The 9,950-nt window shown below is 36.4% G+C and overlaps 1 pseudogene; it reads right to left on the bottom strand.

The window, feature by feature from the left end:
- Window positions 1-1,071: 1,071 nt before the first annotated feature.
- Window positions 1,072-8,630, bottom strand: LOC112177278 (annotated as a pseudogene).
- Between the last annotated feature and the right edge of the window lie 1,320 nt (window positions 8,631-9,950).

Here is a 9,950-nt window from a genome sequence, read left to right as displayed (position 1 = left end):
ATATATTCATTCCAAATCATGTGCATAATTTAAATTGATTTACTTGTCTATTAAATTGATTTGGTGCATTTTGCATTAAAGACTTTTTGTATGCATAACAAATAAATAGGAAACATTGATTTCAATTTTTGATATCTTTCTATATTTAACTTATTTGATGTTTAAAAGAAAAGATTTGTTTGAGGGGGAGCTTTCCTCCTGTATAAAAGGTTTCGAAACTAAATACAAGATTATGGTTTTTGGTTTTATGCATACAAATTGTTCACTCTTGAACCATTAGTTTTTCTTTGTTAAAACCATTTTATGAAAACTCTCATTATTGGTTATGTGTCTCTCATGTGTGTGTTGTCTATTGCTTTCATAAATCATTCTCAAAGATTAGTGAGATATTGAGAACAAGGAAGATTAGTTGTTTGATTAGAGTTGATAGATTGATAATCAAGTAAACGTTAGATCAGTTGTAAATCAAGTTAGCAATTGTTGCTTAGTGAATGTGTTTGTTATGAACAACACAACTTGTATACTGTAAACTCATTTGATTCATATTGGATTGATCTTTCGTGTTGGCTACGTTAAAAGCCACGTAGTGAAGTTTCCTCAGTAGAGAGGTTTACACTGCATTAACAATTTCTGTGTCCTTCTTGATATAATAATTTCTTGGTTAAGTTGTTCTATCGATTAATAGCACAATATCATTCTGTTTGGTATTTTCACTGTATAAGAAAGTGGGAGAGAAATAAGTGAGCAACTTTCGCCTTAACCATTGGCTTTAAATGTTGGATCAAGCATTGTGTATTTCGAGCAATAACTTGCAATAAAAACCTTGTGGTATGGGGTTTCATCAAAAGCAGCACTTATACCACATCAGACCGAAAAAAAAAAAAAAAAAAAAAACACTTATATATACCACCGTTTGTACTCCCAATTTGAAAAAGTCGATGCAAGTCTTCTGTGGAATTATAGGTCTGAACCTTCTCATACCGAAAACCTAGTTGCCCACTCGCTCCCCTAAACAAGCATCACGACGAACATGTATATTAGTAATATATATAGTAACTAATGTGTAGATGTCTACATAGTGTTGATCAAACTGTGTAGCAGAGTAATACGAAAGAACTTACTATGTGCAAAAACCATGGTTGAGAAAGCGAACCAAAAACTCGTGCCAACTTGGTAGCTTATAGGCCCTCGAAAATCCTCGTTAATCCGGTGTTCAAGAACCCAGACCACAAAACCAATGAATATGAAAAAACAGCCAGTTGTTAACCAAAGATCCCAAGTCAAAGGCTCCAAGAACACCCAAGCGTTCTTACTTTTATTGTCTTCAAGAGGCACGATCATGGATACCCCAGATTCTGTGTATGGCAATGTGAAGTCCACATACAAGGACCTGTTTGCTCTTATGGTTATATCTCCCACCGCAGCATCATAGTTCTACCAAGTACAAAAAGCATTCATTTCAGTGAGCAATTTTATGATTTTCTAGACTAAGTTATCCCAAGGGTGTTAGATCACCAAAAAAAAAATAGACCAAATGAAAGACGAAAATAAAAACAAGAGTTGCTCAGAATAAAATCTTTACCCCTAAAAACACTTGGTTGACCAAATCATTGTAACTACCAGCAGTTTCACCATCAGGCTTTGCATAAGCTTAGAACTCATAAGAGATATCATAAGGCAATGCTTTTCTTACAACTTCAAAGACTTCTAAGCAGTATCCACCAATGACCTTGGTTTTGTTAGTGCTAGTATATGTCACATTCACAAATTCATTTTACCCATCTTTAAGTGGAACTAGAATCTTCAACTTTTTCCCATTAGTAGGAATCTGCCAACCTTTTGGAGCAGAGGAGGTGTCTCCGGGCCATATAATCGATCCAAGACTAGCATTAGAAGCAGAAGATCTGCTTACGCTCTTTGTGGAATGCAAGTTTCTCACTAGTCCGTTTTCAGGTGTCCAAAATCCAACCACATTTTCTTCAGTTCCAATCACATTCACAATCTCAAAAGTTGAAGATGGTAGTTGCCCGTTAACAAGAGAGTACAAGACTAAAGTCCCCTGAAAGCCCTCGGAAACTTGTACCTAGCAACTCTTGGACAAGTTGAGGACCAATCAGAGATATACCGAATCTCTCTAAATCATTGGAGCTACCAGAAACATTCATCTTTTGGTAGGTGAAGGTTTTAGTACTCCCAACCTTCTCCACTGCTATGGCTAGTGCCTTGGCAGTATCATAAGCCCACAATCCAAGCACATCCAAATTCACATTAATGGCAGTTGGATTGTCTTGTTGAAATTTCTTTTTCCATCTTACTCTGAAAGCCTCAAGCTTTTTCTTATTTGGGACATCGGTTTTTAAACCCAACACCCCTTGCATGTTTTCTGTGACAAAAGATGAATTAAACAAACCAAACACGTTAGAAATTCCATTTGTCACTATCCAAACATAACCTTTATCCATCATCCCAATCTCTTTTGCTTTCTCAAAAATTCGAGAACCTAATGAAGGTAACATGTGGACTATGAAGACCCTTGTTTGCATTGTCACCAACTTGTAAAGCTCAGCTTCAATTTGGTCATCGGTGGCAGTTGGGGAAATAACACTCCGATAAGGGATTCGAACATCAATCTCTTGTAGAGCGTCGGAGAGGTGAGGGATTACTGAAAATATAAGGACAGAATATGATTTTCTGGAAAACGAGGATTGCAGTGCACTGATCAATCCTTACTGGGCAGCAGAAATCAAAATAACAAACTAAACACCAGATTTTGGTTACGCAGTGAAAACCTCAAGTATGAGATTAAAAACACTGCGGTGCTCTTACTCTTGAGAACCCAAAATAAAGATCATCATATTGAAAATGATATGTTTTTTTACAAACTTTGAATAGCACTAGCTCGGCTATAAGATTCACACAAAATCTAATACAAAGTTTGTCTTCCTTCTAGAACTCCTTCACTTGAACGATCTTCAAATATTGTTCTTCTTTCTTCACAGTCTCCCTACTGATCCCGAGAGAGTATTATGCATATGAAACTATGATCACAAACACTTATACATGGATCAAGTGTTTTAACTCTTTGTGAAGACACAAACTCAAACAAACATGCAAGACTCAAACCAAAAATTCTTGCCTCTCTCAAAATCTCCCTTTGCCGAGTATATTCCTGCAATATGTATACAACCAGCGGCAACCCCTCAAAACTAAACAGAAACAACCCTAATTAGACTTCTATTAGGAAAAAGCTTTTATTCCAAGATATCCACAGAATCCTAGAATACCTAGGACTTAAAAACTACCATTTTATTTATCATAGAAAATCTTTTAAGAATATAATTCCATAAAGCCCCAAAACCACTTCCTAAAAACTGACTTCACATAAAGGGACTCTTTGTATGGGAATGCCAATACGACAGGTACAAGAGTTGTACCTACAATCTCCCCCTTTGGCATTCCTATACAAAACAACTTTACCGTATGAAAACTCTCCCTCAACAGGTACTTGAGAACTTGCCCTTGTGAACAGACCTGTCAATCCTGAAACACTTATCACACACACATTGTGAAAATACACAAGATAGAATAATTGTATCACAATTATGAATCTGCTTTATCCCCCTTTTTGAATAGGAATGACAAAGGTAACTTACGTAGCGGAGGCGATGTAGAAGGATCACAAATAGAAGGTGCACAATAGACACTAGCCCAAGGAGAATCAATCAGAGAAAGATAGTCCAAGTATTAATACTCCCCCTAAGTGTGATCATGTTATGAAAGATGCAATAATGAAATGCAAACACACAATGAGTGGGTTGTACCCAAATGCTAAGAATAGATTTAATTCGCATAGCTTTTCCAACAAGAGCAATACCACTTAACCATAAACAAGAGTGCAACAAAATAAGTTCACATGAGTGAATTTATTCCGACAATCACAAGGTAAGATAGAGGGTGATCAAGTATTCTATACCTCTTGTTGAAGAGTGAACATATCTCAAGATGGGGTGTGTAATATTTGTGGAAACCTGAAAAGCAAGGCTCACATATGAAACACATTTAAGCACATAAACTTTTTTCCCCCTAATAACACCGTGTGGGCATGATTTTGAATTTTTCTTTTGGCCTTTCACACAAAGTAACATTTTTGCTCAGGAAGACTACGACCCTTGTAACGAGTATTATGCTAGCAGCTCCCAAGTCAGATGACTTTAAGGTACTAGATGTAACAAGGACATCCCAAAGAGCACATCTACTCGAGTCAATAGTTTCACAATCCACCGGGGTGACCAAACCATTCCTGTTTCTTCCCAATCCTCATATCGTTCGTCACGACCGAGGCCTGTTTACTTTGGGAATAGCCTGGCCATGCTCCATTAACCAACTACATTTTTTTTTCATATCAAGGAGCAACCAACAAGAGTAATTTCGTACATGAGCAATGAGAACAAGCCAACCATCAATTAAGACTTACCACCACTTAGAGTATGTGTGCATGTGAGGTTTCAAGATTGCAGAGAATATGTTGTTCAAACTCACAATTACAGAGTGACGTAAGTACAAGTTCAAAACGTGCTAGGCACCTTATTGCACACACATTTAAAGAAAAGAGTATGGCCCTTGTCAATCTAAGTTCAAAAATAATTTGTCAGACACTCGGGGATACAAACCACTATTTTTCAATCCTGAATTTCCAGAAACTAAACCTAAAAATGCATAAACGTAAAGAAAATGCACCTATACTATCATGAAGACATACACCATGAATGCATGCAAAATGGATCAAATGAAGTGAGAGTATCAATACTTAGAGCATCCACCAACGGTGCTTCTAAGTGATTCAAATTGAGTTATATCTAAAGGCCTAGTAAACGAATTAGCCAATTTGTGATCAGTAGGAACAAAAGCATTCTCAAGCATATTATCAAGATTATCCATATGAGTAGAAAAATGATTATTTGAACCTTTTTTAATCCATATTTGCTTCTGCTTCTTTTTTGTTTCCAGATCCACGGGGATTGAAGCCAACTTTGCAATCCTGGCTATCAGATTCAGACCCTCTTTCAACTCAGCTTGCAACGAGGTAGGTGAGTTAATTCTCAACGTTTTCCTCTAATTTTGAGTAACCCTGCGAAGCATATTGCACCTAGGACGTATGTGTCCTAATTTTCCACAATAATGACAAGTAGGAATGAAGTTTTTGGGGTTGTGAATATACATGGGCTGACAAAGTTTGTCAGGACTTACCAAGGAGCTTTTTTGAAGTGTTTGGTGAGCCACACGTGGTTCTGATTTTGCAAGCAACTTGGAACCAGACCCATTTTCACAAGAACTTTGTGACTGACTTGAAGAACTCTCACCTCCCTTACTTTTTACAAAAGCCAATGGTTTGCAGGATTCACCATTATATCCTAATCCTTCTTTATTGCCATGAGCTTTGCTAATTCTCATCATCTTAGAGACTTTTTCAGATCCAATGGAGAATTTGTTAAAGCTTTCCTTGACCCTTAATAATTCTTCCTGCAATTTCTCATTCTCAAGGGTTAGAGACACATTTAAGGAAGATTACGCCTTAATTTCAACCTGCAAAACTTTGATTTTGTTAGTAATCTCATCATGCTCCTTGTCCCAATTTTGAGACTTGACCTTACCCTGCACAACATTTATCTTAGCAACAAGGTCAGTATGCTCATTTTCCCATTCTTTCAAAGATATTTCAAATCTTTTCTCAATCTTCTCTTTCTCACCCCTTAAGAATTCAATTTCCTCTTCAAGTTTATTATTTTTCTTAAGAACAATTCTTGAGGCATTATACAATTGCTTGCATTTTTCATTTGTTTCTTCATCAAAAGAGTCATCTTCTAAATCAAAAACATCAGATAAATCAGAATTAAAAGAGGAAGTAAGAGCAAGATTTGCCTCTTCATCACTATCACTCCATGTGGTCTTTAAAGCCTTGTTACCACGTGAATTATACTTCTTGTTGCCACAATCGACAGCAAGATGTCCAATTCCACCACACTCAAAGCATTTAGGTTTGTTAGGAAATTTTTTTGAAGAGTTTCCAAAGGAGTTTTTGTTTTTCAGAAAATTTTTGAACTCTTTTGTCAACAATGATAAATCCACATAATCATCATCAACATCATCTTTCTTTTTAACAGAAGAGAAAGCAATATTTTTTACCTTTTTCTCGGGCTTGATCCTCATCTCAAAAGTTTTGAGATTACCTATAAGTTCGTCAAGAGAATAGGTGTCCAGGTCTTGAGTCTCCTCTATGGCAATTTGTTTGGCTTGAAATTTTGAAGGAAGAGCCCTGAGAAATTTCTTGACTATTCGGTGCTCCTCAAAAGGATCATCAAGGCTACGGCATTGGTTTGTCACATTGAGAAGTCGAGCGTGAAAATCATCAATTGATTCTTCTTCCCCCATGGTCATGTTCTCAAATTCCAATAAGAGTCGACTTTGAAGCTTCTGACCTCTAACCTTCTTGTTTCCCTCATAAGTAACCTGAAGTAGATCCCAAGCTTGTTTGGCTGTGTCACAGTGGCTAATTCTCATCCTCTCCTTCTTGGATAAAGCTGTGAATAGTGAATTCCTTGCCTTAAAGTCACAAGTTCTATCACGAACTTCCTCTTCTGTCCATTCCTTCCTAGGTTTGAGAACCCTTGCGGAGGACCCTTCTACTTTCTTTGATTCTTCTGCCTTGGTTGGGTGTTCCCATCCATTCTCAACAATATTCCACATGTTTTCATCTTGAGAGTAGAGAAAAGCCCTCATCATAATCTTCCATTGTGAATAGTCTTCACCATCAAACAAAGGCGGGTAATTTATAGAACTAGAGGCTCTGTTATATTCACGTTCCATCCTTAACTACGGATTAACTAAAAAAACTTTAGAACCCGCTCTGATGCCAAATGAAAATACAAGGACAGAATATGATTTTCTGGAAAACGAGGATTGCAGTGCACTGATCAATCCTTACTTGGTAGCAGAAATCAAAATAACAAACTAAACACCAGATTTTGGTTACGCAGTGAAAACCTCAAGTATGAGATTCAAAACACTGCGGGGCTCTTACTCTTGAGAACCCAAAATAAAGATCATCATATTGAAAATGATATGTTTTTTTACAAACTTTGAATAGCACTAGCTCGGCTATAAGATTCACACAAAATCTAATACAAAGTTTGTCTTCCTTCTAGAACTCCTTCACTTGAACGATCTTCAAATCTTGTTCTTCTTTCTTCACAGTCTCCCTACTGATCTCGAGAGAGTATTATGCATATGAAACTATGATCACAAACACTTATACATATGGATCAAGTGTTTTGACTCTTTGTGAAGACACAAACTCAAACAAACATGCAAGACTCAAACAAAAAATTCTTGCCTCTCTCAAAATCTCCCTTTGCCGAGTATATTCCTGCAATATGTATACAACCAGCGGCAACCCCTCAAAACTAAACAGAAACAACCCTAATTAGACTTCTATTAGGAAAAAGCTTTTATTCCAAGATATCCACAGAATCCTAGAATACCTAGGACTTAAAAACTACCATTTTATCTATCAGATAAAATCTTTTAAGAATATAATTCCATAAAGCCCAAAACCACTTCCTAAAAACTGACTCCACATAAAGGGACTCTTTGTATGGGAATGCCAATACGACAGGTACAAGAGTTGTACCTACAATTACTCCTTCTCCAAACTCATTCTCGATGTACATGGGGACTACTTGTCTCCAACCAAAGGCTTGAATGATATCGCTTATGGCTTTCACCTGAGACGAGTCATTTTGTGCAGCTCGAAAGAAATACGGGCTCCGAGTTGAAGTTAGAGAAGGGCTTGTTGCTGAAAATGAGATTACGGGGACACGTGCTTTGTCTCCTAGATTGATCATGAAGTTGGCCTGCATTGATGATGCAGGGCCTACGATGGCTTGCACTTCAACATTCTTTATCAGGTCAAGAGCTGTTATAGTTCAATGGTCACAATGGAATGTTAGATCCCATAGGAAAATTATAATTAGTCATCACTACGCTACATGTTATTAGCTAGCTTGTGTATATATAATAAAGGAACTGCAAAGATGGATATGGAGCTAGACGTACAGACAGAAAATTGATGCATTAAAAATTGCATCAGTATAAAAATACAGGGTTGTTACTTACAACACAAGTAACAACTTATTGTAATGTCTTGGGAACAACTTATACAGCTAGCTAGGAACAGCTTGTATACAGCAACATACAGTACATATATACAATTGAATGAAACATATAGTTACGATACTTGGTAGAGAAAAATATATATTTCAGGGAAATGAATTGTATATATATAACTACTATATATACATAATTAATATGAAAAGTAGAGAAACTAGAAAGTCTAAATAACATGATCCGGAAGAGATCACTTATAAGAGATAGAACTAATTAATTACCTGCAGCAGCTGAAAGAACAACATCAGAGGAGGAGTTCCTTTGGTGCAGAAGGAGCCTCGTATTGTAATTCGGATGTGAAGCATACCAGTCCGATAGGGCCATGTCGATGCGCAGCTTAGCCCCATCTTTCCAAACCCAGTGTCAAAGTTAAGAACCACACCCACACTATAATTAACAGGATACATAGCCAAGGTACTATCACTAGTGCAGAATAAAAAGAACAAGAAGAGAGAGCAAACAGAGCTGATGGGAGTCTTCATCATTTGAATAAGATTCGGATAATGCAGTTCATCATGCTAGCATGTATTATAGGAATAGGAATTGGGATGTGTCTCAAGTCTGAAACATTCAAACCTATGATAATTAATTAGCTCATAACTAATATATGTATTACATCGTCCAAAATTCTATACAACTTCAGTAAGTCATACTTATATACTATTGCTTCTACGACGTGTATTTAAGACTTTATAAATACTAGCTAGCTAGTTAGTAGACACACATATATACGATTGCTTGCTGTATCATCTCTGTGTTTGGTGGTAGAGTGGTGACTAGTGAGTATGTTTACTTTCTTCTGTACGCCTCCGGAGATTAATAATGAAAGTCTTACTTTTGGTTCCAAGAATGCTGATCAACTTGGAATTTAAATTTCATTTGCTAACTTGTGATGACTGAAACGACTTTGGATTTAAAATTGGAATTGACTACAAGGAATGAACGCGGTTGGAAAAACAAATTATAAAACATATTTATATTAGGGTTTTACATTAGAAGTCAATTATCTAAAGTCTGGAGTCTGTACAGATTACACTTCTACAATAATGGTGCTTAATTAAGTTAAGATTAAGAAGAATCAAAACCTAAGGTCCTAAACTAAACACCAGTTGCTCCAGAACTGGAAATTAATTTCTAAGCAATTTCTGATAATTCATTTGGACTTTGGAATTAAGTTGATGATCGAAGCATGCCCGGATCGGAATATAGGTTGACCAATGTTAATAAAACAAACAACTAGGCATAAATTAAAGAACTATATGCTAATTAAGCGAGAGATTTGAAGGCAATAGAGTATAAGCATCTAATGGAGAAGCTAGATATAAAGCACATGCAAAGACCACCAAGTAAGAGATGATGACCGAAGATTTTCAGAGATGGAGAGATACATTAATTAAACAACAGATCTGACTTCCAGCTAGTTTCTAACTTTCTATTAGAATAATGTTAGGCTAGCTAGGTGAACCGTATTTTTAGGTATCACCTGCATTTTATCGTATGTGGCAGCTAATGTGATACAATCATATTATTTAATGAAATTCTTTAATAAGTGAGGCTTTGAGTGTCGGTGTTTACTTTTGGACAAGAAATTAATATTTACGACCATGTTTATTTTATGATGCACATGTTTAGGTTGCACAAAGAAGCCACAAACTCAAACTTCTGCATCTATTTACAGAGAAATAAATTCAAACTTCTGCATCTATTTACTGAGAAATAAAATTAAG

Source organism: Rosa chinensis, chromosome 7, assembly GCF_002994745.2.
Source record: "Rosa chinensis cultivar Old Blush chromosome 7, RchiOBHm-V2, whole genome shotgun sequence".
Taxonomy (NCBI): domain Eukaryota; kingdom Viridiplantae; phylum Streptophyta; class Magnoliopsida; order Rosales; family Rosaceae; genus Rosa; species Rosa chinensis.
This window is presented reverse-complemented; position numbering and strand designations above follow the sequence as displayed.